The sequence below is a fragment of the Neovison vison genome, chromosome 6 (assembly GCF_020171115.1).
Source record: "Neovison vison isolate M4711 chromosome 6, ASM_NN_V1, whole genome shotgun sequence".
Classification (NCBI taxonomy): domain Eukaryota; kingdom Metazoa; phylum Chordata; class Mammalia; order Carnivora; family Mustelidae; genus Neogale; species Neogale vison.
Genome location: NC_058096.1, coordinates 111,968,883 through 111,982,475, shown reverse-complemented (window position 1 = coordinate 111,982,475; position 13,593 = coordinate 111,968,883). Strand labels below are relative to the sequence as shown.

The following is a 13,593-nucleotide window of genomic DNA, read 5'->3' as shown; positions in this document are numbered from 1 at the left end:
ACAAATATTCATATTATGTACAGGAAATAGAAATTCTGGGAAAAGTGCCCATTTTTTTTTAAGTCTTTAAAAAAAAAAAAAAGCACCGCTTCTTTCTATCATTATTTCTTGGGACATGGAATCAATACAATAGCTTATCTATTTGAATATTTTCTTTACTTTATTATATCTGGTTTTCATTAATACCCAAAAGCATTATCTTTTTCTGTAAACAGTTAATAAATTATAAATAGAAAGAATAAATCTTAAAGTGTGAGAAACCAATTGCCTTTTGCCTTAAGACTATATTTGCATAAACATAGAAGAACATTATTATAGAATCTGGCCTTGGTTACCACAATTTAGTGAAGATGAAATGCACTCTCATGGTTATGGTTTGATTCACTAAAATTCTCTTGCTACTGCTGAGTATTCTATGAGATTCAGTTAGAGCTCTATCAAAGTATCACTCCCCACCCCCACTTGGAAGGCCAAGTCCCTTTGTCCTGCCTGAAAGGTACAACTGGCTGAGACAGCTAGAAATGGATGCTTAGTTTTTTTTCCCTAAAACTTAAAAAATAAGAAGATTAGAAGAAGAAAATCAGAAGCCAGGCTAGGCTGGTATATAAACTTTAGAAATTAGCTTGGCAAATATATTCATGACCTTAGATTTGCCCCATTTTTACTTTTATTTTTTTATCCATTAAATGCATGTGCATAAAGGATAATGTGATTATTGGCATATTTATTTTAAAGTCCCTGAGTCACTGGTAAGAATGTTTTTTTTTTTTGCAAAAATTTTCAATAACATCATTTGAATATCAAGTGTCCAAGAATATGACAATGCTCTGTAACACTACAAATTTATATCAGACATAATGTACATTTTTTTCTCTGAAATATTAACCAAATGAGCTCTGGGTACGAAGTGTAGTATAATTATTTAGATCATGTATTTAAATTCTATACCCACTGACAGCTTTCAGGTAAACAGGGAAGAACAGATTGTTGCTTCCTTAATCTGCGCTCTATTCCAGTGGTTTAAAAACTTGGGTGACCCTGAGAATCATCCAGGGTGCTTCTTAAAAACAGATGTGTGGACCTGGTCCCAGCTGTATTTGGTGCAGCCCATGAGGCAGTTCTGAATGAATCAGGCTTGGGAATCAGTGCTGTCAAGTAAATGTCATTAGGACAACTGCCCAGAAAGCCACTATTAGATCATTTTTTTATAATACTGGGGTAGCATAACTTTTTGAACCCTAAATGTAGAGTTCACAGACTCTAATGTTGACAATGTTCCATCAAAATGTAAACACATTTCATCTTTTACAAAGTCAAAATATTCCCAGCGGGACGTGATGGACTAAAATCTTTCTATGGACGAGCTCAGCCTTCAGCACAATCAGATCTGAGGATGATGGTCTTTGTCTAACATAGCTACTAAGATTCTGGACAAAATCTATGACACATACGTCTGTCCTATCTATCTATCTGCCACTGCTATTTGGGTCCTTTGGGTAGCTGAAGGCTAAGAGCACAGGACTGGGGGGTACAGGAGTGACTAGGAAATACAGGCTATAATCCCTAGCTCTGCCTTTAGTTAGCTCTGTGCCTCTGGGGCAGGTCACCGCACCACTCTGGATTCAAGTTCCTCATTTGTGAAATGAGAGGCAGAACTAAATGATTTCTAAAGACGATTACAAGGCTAAGACTCTGTCCAGAATCCATGGAAGCAGGTTGGAAGATTTTTTTTTTTTGCATTCTTATTTCACTTGGGTATTTAGATAGCAATCTGCTCATCTCCAAACTGTGTAGTTAGAGCCATCAAGTTGTACAGATACCAAGACGCTTAAATGACTTAAAGAAAAAGGTACACTATATTGTGGAGGGGGTGGGGGGGGATCTGTGATTTTTGCTTTTAGTATCCTCATGATAAAAAAAGAGCTACTAGTTACCAGTTCATTTAAATTCAAACACATTGCCATGTGTGAGTTAACTAAAGTGCCTCTGATAAGGTTTCATTTCAGAATTGGTATATAAATACCAAGTATTAACTTTAGCAGGAGGTTAAGAGAAGCCATGATTCTCTACTCCCCACGCAATAATGCTTATCCTGGGATCTCAAAGGTTTAGTAATGTGCATTAATTTTCCTAATGACTTAGTGATGTATGTAAGTATTATTACCCCATTTTGCAGATAAATAAACAAACTCAAAGATTTGAAGTGGGTTTCCCAAGTCCTCAGGAGTTGGAACAACCCTATTAACAGCTTACAACTTTCCGTTCTCAGCCCCTTCTTTCAGATTCCTCAAAGCTTTGTGGCCTCACAATGACAGGTCTCTGCTACCCCTTCATGAAAATACTGCTGTTGTAAACTCAGTGCACTGGGAAGGGAAGCCATCCACGATGTGGGGTCGCTGTGTCTGATGTCCAGAAATAATACTGCTAACATTTTGTTGACTATCCTCCTAAACAGTTATTCCTGTAGGAGATCTTTATATTTTATAGGTAATAACCCATTATTTTAACTGGAAGTATTTCTCTGCTGTGTGCATGTGTGTGCCTGGGCTTTCAAATGTATATATGGTTTTACGGGTTGCTTTCTGGTGTAGAAGAATCCTAGTTTTCCATAGTCCAATTTATCATTTTTCTCTTATGACTCAACATTTTTCTTTTTTCTTTAAAGATTTTATTTACTTATTTGTCAGAGAAAGCGAGCAAGAGCTAGAGAGTACAAGTAGGGGGAGTGGCAGGCAGAGGGAGAAGCAGGCTCTTCACTGAGCAAGGAGCCCAATGTGGGACTCAATTCCAGGACCCTGGGACCATGACCTGAGCTGAAGGCAGATTCTTAACTGACCGAGTCACCCAGGCATCCTGAGTTATACTTTTCAAGATAGTTTGAAAGACCTGTCCCAGCCCAACATTATAAAATTCTTCAACCATACTATGATCTCATATTATTATGGCTTTTGACATTTTTTAACATGGAAATCTTTTAACTCTTTGGAATTTTTATTGGTATGAGAAACAAATGAAGATCCACTCCCTCCCAAGGATATATTCCTCACGTTTACCATTTTGTCAAATTCTTTTTCCTCTCTGATTTGACATGTTATCTTTATAATATACCAAATATCAATGGTTCCATTTTATATCTCTATGTAAAAAAGTCAAGCAAGTGTATAAATCCTTGGCATACATAAAACATTTGCTTGAACTTCTTAATCCATGTGTGTGAAGTTAGGTAGGGAATAACATGGTACCTACAACATTCTAAAACGTAATAAAAAAAAAAAAAAATGGAAGCAATTTTGTGTTCTTGGATTTTTGCCTGCCCCCAATGGTTGGAAGTAGGTATAGAGGATGGGGAAATGTTTAGGTTTCAAGAGGCTGCAGATTGGAGATCAGTGTTTCTGTGTGTTCTCTCATGAAGACCTCAGTTCTATTAATTGAGAGAAAAGAGAAGTTAAAGAGGCATAGGTAAATTTGGCCAAGATTAGGTAGACATTTATTAAAGTAAACAAAGATTGGTGACTTGTTTTTGGACAAGTGACTTGGTGACTTGGAGTTGAGACTCCAAGAAAGAATACATACCAGATTCTAAACATATCAAACTTTTTATTCTTTAACCACAGGTCTACCTGAATGAAGTAGAAAAATGAATATCCAGTGTTCTCCCTACTTTCCCTCCTCCCCATGAGAGTCCCCCTCCCTATCACTTTATCTTTCCTAAGGAGCAACTCTGACCATGTCATTTCTCAGGATGCCTGAGAAACAAAACCAACTACAGCTGACCCTTGAACATGGGTTTGAACTACACAGTTCCGCTTATTTGCAGATTTTTTTTTTTTACAACATACTACAGTAAAGGTTCTTTCTCTTCCTTATGATTTTCTTAATGACATTTTATTTTCTCTAGCTTACTGTTTTATAAGAATATACAAAATACATGTTAATTGACTGTTATATTAACAGAAAGGCTTCCAAACAACAGGAAGATAGGCGTAAGTTTTGGATAGGAGTTACGTTTTGGGGAAGTCAAAATTACATGCAGATTTTCAACTGTGGGAGGTCAATGTCCAGTCCTCATCCTGTTCAAGGGTCCACTGTACTTCCACAGACACTTAGGGCCTTTCACAGTCTGACTCCAAGCTATGCTCTCAACCACACTTTCCACATATCCCATTCTGCTTGTCACATGCTGGTCCTAGCTGATCATCCGTGCCTCTCCGCTCTGTCTGGTCCCTCAGTCTGGAATGGCTTCATTCTTTTTACCTGATCAGTGAAAACATTTTTAGGTTCCTCAGACACTATGACTTTCATGAGAAATTCTCCAATTCCCTAGATGAAATTAAATCTTCTCTTGTTTTATATGAATGTATATAAAAACAGTAATATAATACTACCTTGCAATGCTAAATTTTGTATACTTGGCTCTCTCCTCCAGTGGGCAATGAACTTTGAGGCTGGAGTCCATTTTTTTTGTTCACCATATCACATTAAGTGTCTAAATGCCTGATGAATGTGTTCAATTATACAGTTAATTTTGAAGAAACAATTAGAAGGTTGAACAGTAGATTCTTTTACTCAAGATATTTATTATGACACAGATGCCTTTCCTGTGGGAATCAATGCACAGTATCTAATGAAAATAGAAAAGAGAAAAAAGATAATGGTTTCGATCTAAGTACAGTACCTCAAGTTCTTAATACCTGTTTGCCAAAAGGAAAATTGTCAGAATAATACAACTGCAATAGTTAAAAAAGATTGGGGTTTTATAGAGCATGTGTGAAAGCTAAGAAATGTTGGGACTTTCCAAGTTGCCACAGAACAAAATCAATTAGATCATTTTGATGCCAGCTACCATACAGGATGGCCAACTCAGAACATACATCTAATTTTTAGAGCTTTAATCTTTCCCAAGTGATTTCACCCCCTTCTGCTATGGATAGGTGAGAAGAATTGGCATTTGTAGAAGCTACTGAGAGCCACTTAATTAATTCACCAAATCAATGTTCTTTTTATTCTAAAGCTAAGTTCCAAAGCAAAATGTAAGATGACATCCACTTTGGGGTCACTAGGTAGACTGAAAAATGAGTCTTACAGGCATACAAAGGGAGCTGAGTTCTGTCCTAAATCTTACAGATGTACTCAGGCTATCATTTTTTATTTCTGTCAACTGTCAAATAGAAGGTAAATGGAGACAAGATTTAGATTCTCTCTCTCTTTGTACTTTTAATGTGTCAGGCACTCTTCAAAGTACTTAACATATATCAAATGTGTTTAATTCTCTTACAAAATTATCAACTGGGTACTGTTATCATTCCTATCTTACAGATAAAGGTGAAGACACCAAAATGCAGACAAATACTAAATGATGAAATTAAGAGTAGAACCTGTATATTTTGGCCCCCAAATCCACACAAACCCTGTGCTGTTCAAGGAGGTTATGTCTTCATACCTCCTCCCACCCCAATATTTATCCCTCTTTCAATGCCATGTTCATAGCTCATTTACCAGGCACCCCACTCTATGATTATTTTAATAACAGTATTGTTAACCACTTCCCCAAATTTAGATAGTGTTTTACTTTGGAAGGACTCCAAAACGGTCCAGGTAAAGAGATGCAAAAATGCACACAGATAAGATCATCTCTCTTAGCATTACCTTTAATTTGCATTTAAATTTTTAGATTACAAAATCATGTGATATTTAGAGACAAAAAGTGAAAAAAATTACATTCCCTCTGTAAGCAAACTTCTCAGAATTACTGTTAAGTTTCCATGCTTTTTCTCCTCTCTTAATGTATGTATTCTATAAACAGCTGGGATCATTATGTGTGTGTATGTATAGACACACACACACACACACGCATATCATTATATATATATATATATATATATTTAACTAGTTATCATACTATTATGAGCATTTTCCATGTTAAGTACTTCTACCACTCAACAGCCTGGGTCAAAGGTTACAATTTAAGTCTCCTGATGGGTGTAGAATCAAGTTGTTTTCCAAAAGGGTGGCATAAATTGCATTTGTAATGAGGATAAAGGACCACAATATTGAAGATTAACTTTTCCAATTGTACAAATAAAAAGAAACTGTTTTCTTATTTTAAATATGAATCCTCCAGACTATGAGTAAGATTAAATATATTTCAATACGTTTAGTAGCCCTTTGCATTTCTTTTTTGAATGATGTGTTAATGTCCTTTGCTTTCTCCTCCAATCTCTACCCCACTGGAGGAGTAGTGTTTTCCTTATTAATAAGATATTAACCCTTTGACATTTTTGTCACACACTTTCCAAGTTTCTCTGCTCTTTTAGTATTGTATATATTGAAATATGAACTCTGATTACTTTAGTACATAAAAATTACTTCTTCTATGTCATTTGCCCCAGAACCTAGAGGTAACCACTGCTAAATTTTGGTATATTCTCTTCCAGAGATATATATTCTATATAACTCTGTACTTATGATAGCATACATTAAAGATATGTTTGTTAAGTATATATATGTGTCTATGTAAATATATGTATATAACTATTTTTATGAGTATATACTCAAATCATTGCATATATTTCTTTAAACACTGTTTTTAAACTGTAACATAGTATTGCTGAATTAATTTAGCCATTTCATACTAACTGGGTATTCATTTGCTTCTATTTCTCTTTAACCTTATAACCTTAGTTTTTATTTATTTTTAAAGATTTTATGTATTTATTTGACAGAGAGAGAGAGAACGATAGCACAACCAGGGGGAGGGAGAGAGGGAGAGGGAGAAGAGGCTCTCCACTGAGGAGGGAGCCCAATGTGGGGCTCCATTCCAGAACTCTGGGATCATGACCTGAGCCTAGGGCAGATGCTTAACCAACTGAACCACCCAGGTGCCCCAACACTGTAACTTTAAAGCAAAAGGTACTATATTATGAATGAAAATACATTATTAGAAGCTGAATCATTCAATTAAAAGACACTCAGTGCTTTAAGGCCCAATAGATATTACTACATTAATTTCTGGATATTTTACCTAGACTAACAACGTAAAACAGTGTAAGTTTACCTAACCATAATGTCATTAGCAGCTACTATTATAATATTTTTCATAGTTTAGGGAAAAAGTACACAAACAAAATTAACTTCCTTCTATTGCTATCATATATTATTCATTAAAACGAACATATTCCTCTCCATCCCCATTGATTGCTCTGCTTTGGAAAGTGTAAGTCTTTAAATCAAAGTAAGTTGTATTTGAAGACTGGTATGTTCACTTAGATTTTTTGAACCTTCATCTATAAAATCAAAATATCACACCATTTTGTAACATTTACCTTCCTAACCAATCCTAGGACACTAATTAGCTTAGAGGAAGTTTTAAATAGATTTAAGTACACTTTTATCCTTTTATTTATTCACATCTGTAGTTCTGCACATGGCTACTGGATACCTTCTACAAATTCTTAATTCCATAAATACTAGATTTTTTGTGTGTTTCACTAACTTTCATTGTTCTCCTGTCATAGCCTCCAAATGGCTGCTGCGAGAAGGAAGAGGTCTGTAGTCAGTTGTCAGTTTGGAATAGTGGAAAGAGCTCTGGAGTCACCAGCAGAAACCTGGGGTGTAGGTCTCCCTTCTGTGTTTTTAAGTCAGTCCTTTTTTTTCATGGACAAATATTCATTCAAGCTCATTGCACAACACGTCACCCTTCCTTCTGGTTCCATACGGAGATCTATTTCAATACAATACCAGCTTTTAAATGATTTACCCTACTTAAAACTGTAGACAGGAGTCTACCTTGCCTTTAAGAAAGGCATTATTCCAAGAGTCATAGACTTTGGGTTAAGCACTGGCTCTGAGAGTAAATGGGTTATATTACATAAAATAGAACATATCCTTGTCCATTTTGCAGTTTTCCATTCTATTCACTGGACTTAGTTTTGCTATACATTTGGCATCTTGTATTGAAGTTTGGGTTTGTCTATTTAACCATAATCTGAATTTTACTATTAATGAAGACAGACAACATCCCTATCAACTTCATATTTCACATCTTTTCCTTGTGGTATTTCCTTCCTAAGAAGGATTAGGTAGTTGATGTTATAGACCAGCTGATTTCTACGATGTTTTCAGTGCTAGAGATTTTAAGCTTTACTTTTAGTTCCTCTATTTGTCTCTCCTCAGCAAAAATACTGGGTTGGGGGGGGGTGCCTCATTCTTCCTGGAGGCTGTGCTTTGAGGCAACTCAGCTTTCTTTCTTACATAAATTCTCTCCACCCTTTCCAGGAAAAAAGAAAATCCCTAGGCAAAATAAAAAGGAGGTACATTCACTTTGGAATCCTGGATGGACTCCAGGGGGAAAAAAAAAAAAAATCACACTCTGCCTATTTTAATTCAGACTCTCAGAGAATTCCAATGTCCTTTTAGGGTTTCAACACGGCGGTCTGCACTTACCATTCGTTACGGGATGTGTTCAACTGGCAAAAACCACTAAAGCTTCAGGAAACAGGATGGACAATCACTGGTTTGTGACTTTGGGAAAACTTGGATGATCCCACTCATGAATCTCCCCTGCAGTACATACATCATCTTTGCTCCAGGGACTGTGGTGAAACGAATGAACCCTTCTGGGAGCCCTATTTTCCACTCACCCTCTCTGCTACACTAGTCATACTTGCACTATGTCCATATCTTAAGTGTGAAAATATGAGGTATGCATATGTGACTTATACATATATATTAAGTTCCAGTGTATATGCCGTATGACTTGCTGTGTGACCCTGAAGCCTCTCTGATTTTCAGCCTCACAGAAGTGCAATAAAGTGTTGGCCAAGTCCTAGGGGATTTCTAAAGTCCTTTCTTGGCCTCTCAAATTCTCCATAGGCTTCTAAGGGACACTAACTTCTCCCTTACTGTACAATGGTTTAAACAATGTCTTCTTGGGCAGAAAACAGCTCTTTACCACAATATGAAACAAAGAAAGACACTTAAAAAAAAAAGAAGTTAGGATGATTAAGAGAAAAAAACGGAAACCTGAAGCCCTAACTGAACCCTGGATCACTATGCTTGCCACCTCCAGCAGAGGGGTGGAGGTAACTTAGGTATGACAAACCGTAGTGCTTCTCCAAACTGGCAAAGCAGCATGTACTGACTGCTCTCCTAGACACCAATGCCAGCAGGCTGCTGTAATCTTCACTCTGTGACAGGCCATCAGAGAAAGAGTACCTGTCTCTGGAAACCATTTCCATTCATCCTAAGTATAGGGTGTAGGAGGCCTTGATCCAAAAATAATAGTAATGAAGTTACAAAAAAGAAGAAGAATAGGGGCACCTGGGTGGCTCAGTTTATAGAGGACTGGACTCTTGATTTCGGTTCAGGTCATGATGTCAGGGTCATGAGAGAGAGCCCTGAGAAGGGCATGGAGCCTGCTTAAGATTCTCTCTCTCCCTCTGCCCTCTGTAAAAAATTTAATAAATTAAATAAATTTAAAAAATAAAATAAAGTAAAAATAAAGATGAAAACATGATTCCCGGTATCATTTTTGTCCCAAGGACCCTGAGTACAGAAGAAAGTGAAGCACTCACGGTATTGGAAGGCAGAACCTAGGCAATAAGGTTGGACATGAACCCTAGGGACTTTTGACCAAAATGGAAAACCGAATCCAACTTTAAGAGAACCTGAACATGTTGTGGTAAGAACCCTATGATAAATTCTGGCTTTAAAATAGCCTATATTTCTGTTTAGGATAGTGTTAATTGAGTACTGTTATTGACACAGTCTTATTAATGAGCTAAGACGGATGCAGTAGTTTGGAGTATACTAGAAGAGCTTTGGGTATTAGCATGCTTTGCAGACTAAGAGCACATAGATGTTGTACTTCATAATTTTGCAGCTCTGTGAACCCCGGTTCCTCTGTTCTCTCCACCAGGCAAACTCCAATATGTTGTTCAACACCCACAGGACAGGTTTCCTCTGATTCAACACTTGAGGGACTGTTTCACACCCAGCATTGTGGTGGCATTGGTGGGTCATTTGTCTTCTCTAAGCAGCCCAGTCATTCCCAGCTCGAAATTACCCGGTCCTGGCAATACCTGCATGATCGTAGATCTCATCTCATTACTTTCGAGTTCTGTTTCCATGAATCTCACACTAAAATATGAGCTGGAGGACATGGGTGATGCTCATGTACTGCTGTACTTCCTCCAGCTTGGAGAGCATGCATCGTAGGCACTCCAGTTCTGTTTGTCAGATGACGGCTCTGGTTTGATCCCTGAGATACATCTGGGCAGCAGGCATGGCCTTCTTACCTCCAATTCTCAGATAAGGAAACCAGGTTTCAGAGGGCTTCAATGTTATATTCAAGTTCACATACCCACTGTGCCTAAGGCTGTAGGTACTCTGCGCCACGCAGAGAGCCCAGTCAGAGAAGAGGCTGTCTGCTCATGCGCATGCCCCAGCAAGGGGGAGGGATTTGGTCTCTGAGCAAATCAATTTGTTTGCCTGCGCTGCAGGAGAAAGAAGAGGTCTTGTTGCCATAAATGACTCCCGAAGATACTTTCCTACTTAACAGCTTTTTTCCCTTAATGTTGATCTCCTGAGCTTCTTACTGTTACAGACATAATAAACTGATTTAGTTGCAGCTTCCCAAGCCTGATTCACCACTCGATTAAAAAGTGGTGCAACCAAGTAGGTGTGCCTCTGTGAGCCAGGTGGTTAAGCCAGATCTTCTGGCCTCCAGAGGCCACTGGTTTGATTTTGTAAGAAAACATTACCTGCATCCATCTTTACCTGGACAACTCTGGAACAGTGGTTATAGAAAGATTAAAAAAGAGAGAGAGAGAAAGATTTAGGATGAATGCTGCATCTAAAAAAAATACAGGCAATTTCCAGCAAAGACAGGAATTTACTTTAGGATTAAAATATATGTAGCTTAAAAGTAAAGAGAAACTAAGTATTAATAGCCTCCTAGTAACAATGTAGAAACAAGTCTTCAGATGGGAATCAGAAGAGTTCAAATCATTGTATTCAGATCACAGAAAGATACATGTGGCAATGTGAGGTTCCATTAAAAATAATCTGAACACACACACACACACACACACACACACACACTATGGAGCAGTCCCAACAAAATAAATGTAAAGGTGAAGAATTATTTGTAATTCAGGTGACAAATGAATGAAACAGGTATGCTAAGCCCATCTTAATGAGCTCCTTATGCTCTCAAGTATTCCTTTTTGTTCAGTAGGCTTTGTAATTCATATTGATTCCCTTCAATGTAAGAGGGTTAAGATACAGTGCTGAAAGGCTAAATCAATGACAGTATACATGGTGTGTCCTAAATCTGTAAGATCATGAGCAAACCAGGACCCTGATGCTTCCTTCTGAGCATGTTTTTAAAAGATATATTCAGCGTCTTCTCTCCCAACTAATTCCTGAAATGGTCCATATTCTTTCAATTTTTATTTAGCAACCATAGTGAATTCTTAGTCAAGGTCAATAGCTAGAAGGCTGTGCAGATACTTAAAACTCATGCATGATCCTCAAACATCAGACCACCTCCCTTTCTCCATCTCCACTGTTATTGTAGAAGGAAACAAGTAAAAAATACTTATCAGGATACATCACTGGGAAAATTGTCAAATTTGAGTTTTACCTCCTCTCCCTTCCTAACTGGGCAATCCAAACAAAAAAATAAAAGTCAAGGCTAGTTTAAATAGTTAAACATTAGTTGAGTCCAAGATTAAGTCCTAGATCCATGTTAATGCTAGAAGGACATGAGAGACCACCAGTAGAAACTACTTTATTTCTCCTCGCACATACTTGCACATATACACATTTAATTTCTAACATTAACTGAATACTTCATTGTACATGGTCTTACAATAAGACCCAAAAAAGAACAAGATTCCGTGCCTGTCCTCAGACTGCCTGATAGAATGGAAGGGACATCTCTGAAAAGAAAAGAAAACAAAACAGCAGCAGTAAAGTTTATAAAGTCAGGAGGAAATGTATATAAAACAGAAGCTAAATAAAATAAATGCTAAGTGTTAAGTTATAAGTAACAATTCTATGGAAATAAGGGAGAAGGAATGATTAATTCCCAATGAGGAGAAATGGAGTTGAGTCTCATTACCGTTGGGTAGGAATTGGAAGGAAGACAAAGAGATATAAGGCATTCCTAAATTAAAATAACAGTAAGGGACAGAAGACAGAGACAAAACATTCTGTATTCAGAATAATAAAGGGAAGTTAGGTGAGCATGGATGGACTTGGGAGATGGGAGGTAGAGTAGGAAACATGTACTGGAATAAGACTGGTGAGCTTGAATTATTTTTGTCTTTCTCATGCATAAGGTAACTAAGCTATTACGACTTATAATTTATAAGTTAACTTCCCTGAAGATAAAGGTATTGGCTAGATCATCTCCTATTTCCTATGACTCTATTTTTCTAACTCCTTGGATTAAAATTGGAAAACTTCACGTGAATTGAATGAATATCAAAAAGATTCTAGTAGACAGAACGGTCTTCTGCCATTGCTATCACCAAAGATTAACGTCGACTGCTCTTCTCTTTCTCATCCTCTTCAGAGAAGTGTGCCTGCCAAGTCCACCCAACTGTCACAACAGCATTTGCCCTCTGACCTTCAGCAAACAATGCACAGAATGCCTTTTTAAATGGCTAGTTGCTACACACTTGTTTCTTTAAAGAAGGACCTGCAAGGCTAATTAGAGAGTTCAATGTTCTGCCCATCTGGGGCTAACATTTACATTTAAAACTATAAAACAAAACTAGTTCTCCTAATAGACCTCCTGTCCTGGAGGACTCTAATCCAGTAGGGGCTTCCCTAAGTTCTCAGGATAATTTAGGGATTCAAACACAAGGACCCAATTTTTTTTTTTTTTCCATATGCTTCTCTAAGTCTATGAGTCTCAGTAGTTAGCAATCAATTAGGCATTTGCTCATAAATTCTTTTCCCATTATTTCCTAGCACTGTAAGTGGACACACCCATTATGAGGGCCACTTTCTCTTGTGCCTCAGCAAGAAGAACAGGGAAAAGAGAAAGAGCTCTGCCATTTTCTCTGGGAGGGAAATGTGGTATTCCAAAGGTAAGGATAAAAGAGAATGCCTGGCTTGCAGCAACAATGATATGAGCAGTAATTCTAAGCACTGGTAGAAACAGAACTAAAAATCTGACATGATTAAGAGACTCTAGAACTCATATAGCCAAACTTTTCTCATTTTAGAGGCTGACAATATAAAGCCCCCAAATGGAATGTACGTGTCCCAGTGCTTGGCAACAGTTTTGTGAACATGAAATGGCTCTCCACATTCTTAGTTTTATATTCCTGTTAGAAAGAATTACATTGCCCACTGCGTTTAACTAAGAGAAATTACATGTTTACCTTTGTTGCCATGGCTTACTCTCTAAGGGTACTAGAATTACATCTTATATACCCATTCAGCTGCCTCAAGTTCTGCTTTGAAATCAGTTAAGTTTGGGCCAACAAGACAGTTTATCTAATAAATACATTTAAGCTATTAGTAAATATCAACTTCCGTTTCCCCTCTGGTAAAATATTTTTCAGAATTAATTTTGGG

General features: G+C 37.3%; 1 protein-coding gene across 4 annotated transcripts in view; it reads right to left on the bottom strand.

The window, feature by feature from the left end:
- The window catches only part of TP63 (tumor protein p63), a 138,267-nt gene that overhangs the window by 99,734 nt on the left and 24,940 nt on the right, over positions 1-13,593 (bottom strand). The window lies entirely within an intron of this gene.